Genomic DNA, 11741 nt, shown 5'->3' on the forward strand with positions numbered 1-11741 from the left:
TATTTGCTTAGTTGCTTCATATGGGACAGTTGTTGCAAGAGAAAACAAACCCACCCCATTTGGGACCCTTCAATTTTGAGTAAGAGACAACCCCAGAAAAGACCTACCCGTCCCTCATCTCTCAGGAGGCAGCAGCAAACTGGGAGCACCAAGATGACTGTGGCTTCCACCCAGGATCCAATATGTGTTGGGCACACCTCTACGACCTTTGTTTTCATCCTGAGACCCTCTCTGAGTCCCACAAGTTAACAAATGGGCAATAAGGGGCTAGAGCCAGGGCCCCTCAGACCCCTGGGAGTCAAAGGTCTAGGGGGCACCGAGTGTCTTCATAGGAATCAGAGCCCAGTGATGAAATCAATGGGGTACAACAGTGTTTTAAGGATCAAATGCAACAATATATGTAAAATACCTTGAAAATCTTAATGTGTCTAGTATTGCTCCAGCATGAAACATTTTCTTAAGGACTTATTTCAAAGTCTTTTCTATATCTCTGTTACAGATTTATACATTCAACTTAGTAAAAGTGAGAGAACATGCATTTGAAAACATTTACAAGTAGAAACTTCTTCAAAAAATTCCAACCTAAACCTTGAAAACAAGCACAAGGATGCATACTAAGTAACTCCTTGGCATTTGAGTTCATGTTTCTACATGTGCCTAATGCCTGGAAATACTTCAACATCATTATTTGATAATGATCAAATTTAGGGTTGGTCATATTATCCCCCAAACAGACACAAAAGTGAATGAATCTCTCCCCAATCCTAATGAATTACTGAGTGGTTAGAGAAGAAATAATGATTTAACCATTTTATGGTTGTTTGAAAACTGAACTTAAATGGAAGCTTCAAGTAGGAACTATTTTGTTTCTATATATTTTACCCCCAGAATCCAGGACAATATCTGGTAGATAAGAGCTACTTAAGAAAAGAAACATTTATTGATTGTTTGAGAAACAAGCAAACTGGGACATTCTGACATAACTTAGATAAGAATTATTTCTTTTATCATGAGCATCTTGTCTTTAGAGAGGCATGGAAGGACTTGCATGAGCTAATGTTGAATGAAGTGAGCAGAATCAAGAGAACATTGGACACATTAACTACAACATTTTGAGATGAGATGATCAACAATGATGGACACAGCTCCTCTCAGGTATTCAGTGATCAAGGGCAATCCTGAGAGACTTGTTAAGGAAAATAAGTTATGGATTCTGAATGGATTTCAAATCATATTGTGCTCAAATTTTAAAAGCTTCTTTTATATTTTTCTTTCTTTTTCGTGGTTTTTTTTCTCCTTAGTTCTAATTCCTCTTTCACAGGATGACTAATATGTAATTAGGTTAAACACACCTGTACATGCACAACTTTAATCAGATTATTCACTGCCATGGGAAGGGCAGAAGGAAGAGAGGTTGGTAGAATAATGTGAAACTTATAAACTTGCAAATGGGTGAATGTTGAGAACTACCTTTGCATGTAATTGGAAATCCAGAGTTCCAGTCCTAATTCTGACTCTAGTTTTGTGATGCTTAGGTTCTCCATCCTGTAGAATATTTGCACTAGTAAAGGGTATTTACTAAGAGTTCACTATCACAGTAAAATTACAGAACACCACCCTCCTTCCTCTCCTCCCTCCTCAAATAGTCGAGTAGAGTAGAATCACCAGACATAGATGTGTTGTAATCTGCATCACTAAAGAAAGTATTGCAAACTAATAAAAATTACTAATATATTAAAAACATCTGTTGAAGCATGTGTTTTGTAAAATCAACATTAAGTGCCTTAAGTGTAAATAAATCAGAGGTAGATAGGTGGCAGCACAGTGCTCAGAGTGCTGGGCCTGAAGTCAAGAATGCCTCATCTTCCTGAGTTCAAGTCATTTATTAGCTATGTGACCCCGGGCAAGTCACTTAACCCTGGGAGCCTCAGTTTCCTCATCTGTAAAATGAACTGAAGACGGAAATGACAAACTGTTCCTTTTTTTAGCAAAAAATCCCAAATAAGGTCCTATAACTCAAAAACATCAACAACATATGGGACAATTCTTGCCACCTTCCTGACATAGGTGTATATTTCCAAAACGAATTTCCAAAGAAATTTCCAAAAGAAAACAAAAATGAAAGAAATTACAAAATATTTATAAAAAATAGATTTTTTTAACATTTATAAAATTGTAAATTAAACTGTAATCATTTCCATTCAAGTCTTTATGATTGAGTATTATTTCCCTGTCACCTATGACAAGAGATGACATTCCCTCTATGGATTTCTTTTCTATAGAACAAATCTTTGGGGAGCAAAATTAAATTTCAAAAACTTCTGGTTTTTTTAAATCAGATATTTTAAAATTCAAAAAGAAAATTCCTTGGGATTTTAATGATATACATCTTATTGTGTTCACAAATAAGTTAACTTGTGCTAGGTAAACATCCCCTGGAAACATAATACTATAGGTATTGGAGTGAATGGAGAAGAGTGAAGGGAGCAGGAACTATTGGAGTTTGAATGATCTATGACAAACACATGAAGTGAATTTGAGTGAGAGAGTAAATCAACAGTCTCACTTTCTCCTCCAGAATTTGAAAATGCACACTTAACTTTCTGTTATTACTAACTAATGTGTCCTTCATAATGTACTTTACATTTCTAAGTGGCTTAATAAGCCACCGTGTTATTCCAAGGAACTCTACACGCTTCGATCTCGCAATCTGTCACTGTGTCTCCAGGGCCAACAGATTCTCATGTCCTCAAATTTTCTAGCTAGTTCCATTGACATTTATGAAACTTTAAAATCATTTTTGCACATTTTTGCTCCAGAAGGGTTTTAGCTCTATCAGAAATCTGTCATGTTAGTAGCAACTGCACAGATTCACTGATGCCCCAAAGAAAAGAAGACGCGACTCCAAACAAGGAATGCCTTCCTTAGGTAGTGGTGTGCAATTCAAGGTGAACAGTCTAGCCACCCAGGCAGCCTTGAGAAGTCATGGCCTGGGGGTGGTCTTTCAGCTGTCCTTAAATGGGATGAGACATAAGTAAACAATGATTCTTACACCTTTATATAATAACTGAATCCATATTACTTACACAATGCAAACAAGCTCCACCCTTATGAGTAATAGACCTCCATGAAAAGTAGTCATATTGGTGCTGGAGGCAATCCTTTGATTTGTTCTTTGTTAGATTTCTCACATAAAGCTGCTTATCTCTGACTATCATCCTTATGTCCCTTCTACTGGAAGCTTGGATTCTGCATCCTGAGAAGTCTGACTCTGCTTTATCTTGACTCAAATCAGGTCTCCACATGACCCAAATGACATCTCTACATTATGTCCATGTAGGTATTCTCATTCCCTTTCCAATTCTTCCTTAAGGTCAAGAACTGTCTTACCTGCTTGTATTTTTATTCCTACCATTCAGTACAGTGACTGACTTATATAATGAATATTAAATAAATTCAGAAATTCTCTCTCTCTCCCCTTTTTTCCCTTTTTTTTTGTCTCTCTCCCTCTTTTCCTTCTCTTCCACTCTCTTGTTCTGTCTCTGTCACTCTCCTTTTTTTCTCTCTGCCTTTCTCTCTTTCATGTTCTCTCTAAATAGAATCAACCATGAACATGATTTCAAAGTTTTAAAATTGGAAACAACTGATTAATTCTGAGGACTGATGGTAAATCTTAGCTCCTGCCTCTCGTTAGAGCAGTAGTGAACTAGAGGTGCAGACATATATTTTTAGACATGGCTAAATATATTGATTATTTTGCTTAGCTGCATATCTTTGTTGCTTCTTTATCATACCTCCTGAAATCTCATAATTATCATGAACTTCATCATCCTATAAGATTAATATTCAGATCTCCGCAGTACCCTTCTGTACCCCCTTCTGATTGGAAAAGGTTGTCCAAGCTAGTCATCTCCTAAGTTTCTGTAATCTTTAGGATTTCTACATCATACACTCCACAATGGTTTCTTCCATCCCTTTCTTTAGCTTCCTTTTATGTCTTCTTCCCCAATAAATTGTAATTTCTTTGATGGCAAGGATTCTTTTTCCCATATTTGTTTCCCCAACACTTAGCACAATGACTAGCATATTAATAAGGTTTTAATAAAATTTATTAATTAATTCTTGCAAGGGAAGATTCTTTGTTGGGATGTGTGTGTGTGTGTGTGTGTGTGTGTGTGTGTGTGCACGCGCGTGCGCATGTGTATGTGTATGCTTGTTTGCTGGGGTGTCAGAGTCAGTGGTAAATGACATCAGCATAAAAAAAGAGTGCCAATAAAACATTTCAAAACAAAAACAAATAGAAATAAAATGGTCCTCAGGGCTCCTTTTAAGGTAACCAAATTGACATTCTCTATAGCATTTACATTTGAACACATTCAGGGCTATGGTAGAGGTGATGTAGCAGTCAAGTCTATCACATATCTTGTTATTACTGCTGACTCTAAACTTCTTCTGATAGTCACAGATAAAGTTCAAAACAGTAATTTCCCCCAGCAAATAGGAATGGGAAGTCTAGAGAGTTAATAGGGCTTTTTTCATCTCCACCTAACTCTGTGATCTAATTTCAGATAGCAGGAAATATGCCAACTTTAGCCACTAATTAGAGTTATTCATTGGAAATTATTTGTAGTCAACCTCTAATCTCTTAGAGCAAAGTGTGCTGACAATGTTGGCAGCATAAACGTTAGAGATATTTCGATGGGGGATGGGGAGTGGTGAATAAGGGTTGTGGGGGCAATGCATTTGAATTATACAATGGAGTCTGTCAAATATATCTATCTGAAAAATAGATCTTATGCAAGATAGTTTTTAGCTAATTCCATATATATATATAGTTAAAAATTTCCACAAGCATGCTGGAAGTGACAAAACCCCTTTGGGATAACTTAGTGGGGAGTGTCTTCTTGTCTCATACCTTAAAAGTGATGAATACTAATTCTATGATGAAGAGAAGTAATTACATTCTAATTCTCATTGTCTTCTGGATCAAGCACAAAGCCATCTCTTCTGGCAGCACTGCTGAATTTTGATTATGCCCACTTGGGATTAAAGATTAATTCACAAAAGGAGATTTATGATCTTGGGTAAGATGAGGTGATAGTTCATTAGGAGTAGCTGGTGTGAATTAATCCTTAAATTGTAAGCAAACTCCTCTGTTTGGAATTTAAAGTCCTTCACAACCTAACTTGGTCACCCTCTCTAGGTTTATGATGCAAATTGATTCTCTTCTTCACTGCATCACCTAACTTCTCCAATCATTTGCCTAATGACTATCAAGTAGTTCTGGAGAGTTTCAACCCTAGAATTTTCTATTTTCTCATGTCAAAGAATAGTGGAGAAGGTAGAGTCAAGTAGGACTCTAGTTGGGAGGAAATTTAGGTCATTATATCTGCTTTCATATAGAACTGAATTCTTGGCTTTTTTATTAGTAACTAAAACTAGCCTAAAGCTTAGAGAGCATGGGATGGTGTCACTCTTTTATATATCATTGTATTTCATAGCCTTTATGTGACAAGCATTTCTTTGTGTTCCTTAGAATGTTATCTGAATCAGAAACTGCTAATCGAATTGCTCAAGGTTATTCCAGAAGCCTATCTCACTTAAGGCTGACTCTATAAAGGCAACAGTTTTCTCATCAGTCTTCTTTGTCTCAGAAAAGAATGCAATCCAATCATTCACATTAAAAAGACACAAATATGTTACTTATCCTAGGAATATTTATATTTTTTAGGCAAAAAAACAATTAAAATTTTTTTTTCTAGTTCTTATCTCATTTAAGCTGAACCTGCAAAGACACCTCACTGTCAGATATCACTACTTACTTATTCCCTGGAAGCACTGACTCCATTTCTGATCTGGGCTGATTTGCTCCTTTTAAAGTAACCAGGATCCATCACACCCCTTACCCCCACCCCCACCTCCTGGCACTCTCCTGTGGTCTCACCATATTGTTGTTGGATTTAGTTCAGTCACCTGATCAGTATAGCCCACTGAAACTCAGAGATCACCCATTTAAGAGAGGCAGAAACCTCAACTTGCATCCCATGCCCAAACAAATAAATTGTTAAACCAAAGGAAAGAACTTTGGATTGTAGAATTTCAGACAATAACAAGTTGGGTGAGGGAGGGGTTTTTGAAGTAAGGGTGCTTTCTTGACTCTCCTAGAATTATGTCATGAAATGCTAAGAATCAACCAATCAACAAACATTTCTTAACATCAACTGTGTGCCAGATTCTATGCAAGATTCTACAGTTACCAATACAAAAGTGGAAGAACTTCCACCAGCAAGGGATTTAAAGGATACTAGAGAGAGAAATGGGGAGAGAGAGAGAGAGAGAGAGAGAGAGAGAGAGAGAGAGAGAGAGAGAGAGAGAGAGAGAGAGAGAGAGAGAGAGAAGGGAATTTTGGTTTAGATAGTCCGGAAAGAATGTGAATGGAACCATAGGTAAATATATTGTCATATTGTCATACCTTTCCAATAGAAAAAAAATAGTATGGATTTGCTTGTTCCTCCCAGGACAAGAGTAAGAGGAAGGTAAAAAGAGATGAAGCCACTTGTACTTACAGTACGGCAGTTGATACCAAGATTCAAAAATCTAGATCTGCCATTGTTTGGTAGTGGATGATAGGGTGAGATACAAAGCATGGTCTATGATTGGCATAGTCTAGATGTTGTGAGTTTAGATGACCTTTCACTGGCTGGCTTATTCACTTGCAAGTTATGGGAGTTCAATCTTCAGGTAAAGTCTCCAAAATGAGTGGAGTAATTGGGGACAGTAGAGGATGGGCACCTACCATAAAGAGTGAATGTTGAGGTGATTGGCACCAGCAGATAGTCAACTATTCACCAGAATAAACTTGAATTCCCTTCAGTAAAATGTGATTTCTTAAAGTACTCAAGTTGTCATCAGTTTATTTCCTAGCCAGAATAGGCAGAAAACTGAAACATAGCAGTAGTGTTTGAACTGAATAATAATTTGCTTTAAGACCTCCCTGAGGGACCAATTCCTCAGTCTTTTAACTGCTGTCCATGAAAGGAACATGACTTCTCCTTTTTTGGAAGATCAAGTACAGTTGATGAGGTGGATAAATCAGCTATATTTGGAAATGTGGTCAAGAGATAAAGACATTCAACTTTAACCACAAACCCCTGATTTGTGTGCCCTAATCCAAGTACAACTAAATGCTGTAAGAATAAACAGAATGGGAAGTTGACTTTAGCCCACTGGAATCGGAATATATGAGGTCAAGTTGGGCGACTGACATAATTGTAGAACCACAAAGTTGTAAAATTGTAATGTGCCTTAGCACGTTTCTCCTTCAAAATCTTGCCCAATTCAAGAAGCACTCCTATAATACTTAGCATAGATGCTCTTCCAGCCTTTAATGCTTTTAGTGACAAACAGATTTTTTAACTCGACAAGATCATCTAGTTAGAGCTGGTAGCACATTAAAAAAAAAGAAAAAAAAAGAAATGCATGTGATAATTTTGCTCTATGTTTGAAGGGAAGAGCAAATTGTACTTTGTGGATCTATAGTTTCATGTGTAAGCATCTTTTAATTGTGCTCCATGGTTCTGGGTTCAAATTTGACTTTAAATCTAGTATTCTTTTTTCTATACTGCACTGTAATACATTCCTTTTGTTGGACAATTTAATAATTAAAAAGTTGCCTAGGAACTATGAACTTTAACTTCTGCTTAATGGTTCCCTTTCTTTTCTTTGGAGCAGCCCAGAAGTCTATCTACTCTTCCTTATATATTTTGAAACTGCCATTATACATGTCATAGCTATATTCAATTAAAAAGATTTTAATTATTAAAATATAAATTATAATCATTCTTAGGCTCAAACAATACAAACCCTATATAGCATAACATCACAGGTTAAACAGAGATGATATTTATTTTAGGGAACAAATTTCAATTAAGTTTGATTTTTACTTCTTTAAATACTTTTACTAGACCTTGAGGGAGTCCCAATTATAGAGGTTACCAATAAAGTTATGGTAGGAGGTGTTGAGCAGAAAAAATTATATAAGAAACAATTTTTAAAAGTATTTGCTTAAAATTCAGGGGTGGAAGGATTTGGGCAGAGAATGGAAATAAATCAGTCACTTTAAGCATTTTAATTGCCAAGCAGTCAATCATGATAAAATAGTGTAACAAGTTGGGTGGGGGGGAAAGCAGCTATGAAATGTGATTCCAAATTGGTGGTGAAAGTTCTGATGTGACTCTGAGGGTCAAGATTGGTGTAAGAGCTTAGAGACTCTATTCCTGCTTTGAGAAAGGATACTTATGTCTTTTTAGGTTCCCTGGGGACTGATTCCAAGTTACTGGAAAAAAAGGCAGCAGTTTGTCAGAAGTAGCAAACATATAGGAAAAAACCAGCTCTTCAGCATATCCGTGACTTATAGTTTGTCTCTCGAAAATTGGGGAAATTCCTTATAGATCATTTGATCAGGATCTCTCTGTTGAGTTGAGATGTCATCTGCCATATAAGGACCCTAATCAAGTCATGTATTTTCTGGCATATTTTTATTTAGAGAACTTTGATGATTTGGGAATTTTTTTTAAATCTGCTTTGATAAATGGGTTTGCTGAGTATTTACTATTCATGATAGTCTTTTGTACAACAAGTACTTATTAGGAAGTGAGTCAAAATGGCAGGCATAAGCTAAAAGGTAATGTAAACCTCAAAGCTTTAAGGGCTAATAACCAAGGAAGCTAGTAGCTTTAAAAACTAGATCAATGATAGTTAGAGAGGTGGATTGATATAATTCTAATGCAATAGTTTTGTCTCTTAAAAGAGAAGAGGGTGATTGGCCTCATGGTCCCTTCAGCTTCATTCATGGCAAAAATCACAGACTCTCTTGGAGAGGATATTTATCTGAGATATTTATCTATGCCTCCCTATGAGCCTTCTTTATATAGCCCAGGTGGACATACATAATGTACACAGGCAGCACAAATTCCTTTCAATAGCCTAAAAATTGTACATAGTTGACATTTAGATGCTTATTGAGTGAATGAATGGTGAGAAAAGAAAGACCCTGCAAGAGGCAGTTGAGGGTACTATTATCCTGTAATGGTATGCTTCAAATCAGGTTCCCACTGCTGAAATGTTTCCTTTCACATGAAAGATTCTATGACTCTAAGTTGGCAGCAGATGATCCCTCTGTAAAGACCTACTTTCTAACATGATGTGTCCATGTCGGTAGCTTCACCATAACAAAACCCACCCTCCGTGAAGGCTCTGAAACTTATTACCCTAAAGCAAGGTGGGGAACATCCCACCTGCAGACATAGGGCACATGAAATTATTAGTTCTAGTGCTGCCAAGGCAATCATAGGCAGGATTCAAAATTTAATAAATCTAGGAGATTTTTAGAAGTTAATTCATTAAATATTTGACCAAATATAGAAGGTTAATTTTTTAAGTTGATAATCTGGGATGACTGCAAATGATGTTCTAAATATCCAAGTGGTCCTTAGCAGAAAAAAAAAAGTTCCCCACCCCAGCCCTAAAGTATAAATACATGAGGTCTTCTTAGAGAGTGTCATCCTTTCTTAGCATTTTTGCATTTTGTAAGCCAATAAAAACTATTGATAGCTTTAGTTTTGCATCATCTTTAAGCCATATCATGTAACAAAGAATAAAACAAAGAAAAACAATTTTGAAAACATGAGGAAGTAGGAAGCAGCTCAGCAAAATAAATCACTGGACTTTGATAATAATAGAACCATTTACTAAGAGCCAGAGGGGGATCTAGGATTCCATCCAATCTAACCCTTCCTTATTTTGCAGATGTGAAAAAAAGCAAATCTCAGAGAATTTAATGACTTTTCCAAAATCATACAGGTAGCAAATATCAAAGGTGGGGTATGAACCCGAGTTTTTTGACCCTGGAGTCAATGCTCTTTCCACTGTACTCCCCTCAATTTATGCCCTGTTCCATAGCCAGAGTCTTTTACCTTCTCAATGAAGGAAGGAAGGCACACTTTCTCCTTTTTTCTTAGGCTGAGTTTGTAACCAACTCAAGTTAAGGGAACAAAATACCTGGCAATAGCATTTGATTTGGAGTCATAGACCTTAGGTTCAAAGTTTGACAGTATCTTATTCTCGCAATGTGACCTTGAGCAAATCAACTAGGCTCTTTAAGTTTCAGTTTCCCCAACTGGTATTATACTAGTAATCCCTGACATTCATATATCTGACTTCAAGGTCTGCAAAGTGCTTTACCTGGATCATCACATCTGAGCCTCCCAACAACCTGGTAAAGTCTGTACCCTATGCTGATTAACCTCATTTTACAGATGGGCAAACTAAGATTCAAAGAGTCTAAGTGAATTGTCTAGGGGCCAAAAGGTAGTCTGTATGAGAGGGAAAACCTAAATCCTGGTTCTTCTGACTCCAACTTCAGTACTGTAATCCACTACAATGATCCCAGGGGTGAGAAAATTATGGTGACAGAAAAATCTGATTGACTCATAAGAATTTTTCAACATTTTTAAATAGTTATGTTTAAAAAATATATAATAATATATAAATGTGTATGTATACATGTATACATAGATGTATATATAAGTAGGTATATGAATTATGCATAATAAATCATGTAAAATGTATTAATTGTGGAATAGTGGATAGAATGCAGGATTCAGAATCAGGAAGATCTGAATTCACATGTTATGTATTTAAATTGATACATGAATTTGAGCTCTTATAGAATTTCACATATCAGGAAGATGTTGGGAAAGATAATGGGAGTTTTGTATTTCCAGAACCTAATATAATGCATTGCTCATGGTATTTACTTAATAAGAGTTGGCAGTGGAGTGGTTAAGATATAGAAATTCATTTCAGGTCATGTTAAATGCTGCCTGGTTTTCTTTATTGCACATTCTACATCTTTAGCACCTCTGTTAGAACAAGGTATCTGTATTACTTTGGGGGTAATTTTGCAGTTGCGTTCTAATATTTAGGTCTCCTATCTATTTCTGCTTCTCTTTATAACTTTCCTCATTCTCACTAGTCTTGTTTAAAATGCATTGTAAACCTGGTACTTTTGTAATCACTGAAATCAACAATATATATTTGCCTGATAAAAATTATTCCCTGGTTATGAAATTAGAAACAAATATTGGTTACTTACTGAACCCTGGCTTTATTTTCTCAGTTATGACATAAAAATGAATGAATGAAAAGAGCATTTATTAATGACAGTCAACTAGGTGTTGTAGATGTAAAAAAAATGAGATAGCCTTTCTTTCAAGGAAAGATACACTATTTTTTGGGGGGATAACAAATCCTCTTACTCTTTCTTTTTATTCTTATTCTTCCTCTTCCTCCTCTTCCTGTTTCTATTCTTCTTTGCTTTTTCTTTCTTCTCCTTCTCCATCACTTCCACCACCACCACCACAATCATCATCCTAGCTGTGTGAGCAGTCAAACATCCCTGGATGGTCTCTGGGTTCCTGGAAATAAGGGAAGGGTAGATGAGGGAGGGAGGAAGGCAGGGAGGGGAATAATAATAAAGGGGAGAGAGATCCTTTTAGGTTTGCAAAGTTGAGGATGTACCATTTTTAGGGCTCTGAGTTTTCCATATGGATGTGGAAAATGTAAGCTAGGGGGAAAAACAGTGTGAAATAAGGGAATAGCATGAAAAAAGGATAAGGGAATGGCATAAATAATTAGGATTTGGTGCTCAACTAGGAAAAAAAACTAACAAAATTTATCTG

The 11741-nt window shown here is 36.3% G+C and overlaps 1 non-coding gene across 1 annotated transcript; it reads right to left on the reverse strand.

Moving 5' to 3' along the window:
* Nucleotides 1-276: 276 nt before the first annotated feature.
* On the reverse strand, nucleotides 277-366 carry LOC141510736 (small nucleolar RNA SNORD88). The gene has a single exon (XR_012475154.1). It is a non-coding gene; the product is annotated as a small nucleolar RNA SNORD88 (small nucleolar RNA).
* Nucleotides 367-11741: the final 11375 nt, after the last annotated feature.

This window comes from Macrotis lagotis, chromosome 1, assembly GCF_037893015.1.
Source record: "Macrotis lagotis isolate mMagLag1 chromosome 1, bilby.v1.9.chrom.fasta, whole genome shotgun sequence".
Taxonomy (NCBI): Eukaryota; Metazoa; Chordata; class Mammalia; order Peramelemorphia; family Peramelidae; genus Macrotis; species Macrotis lagotis.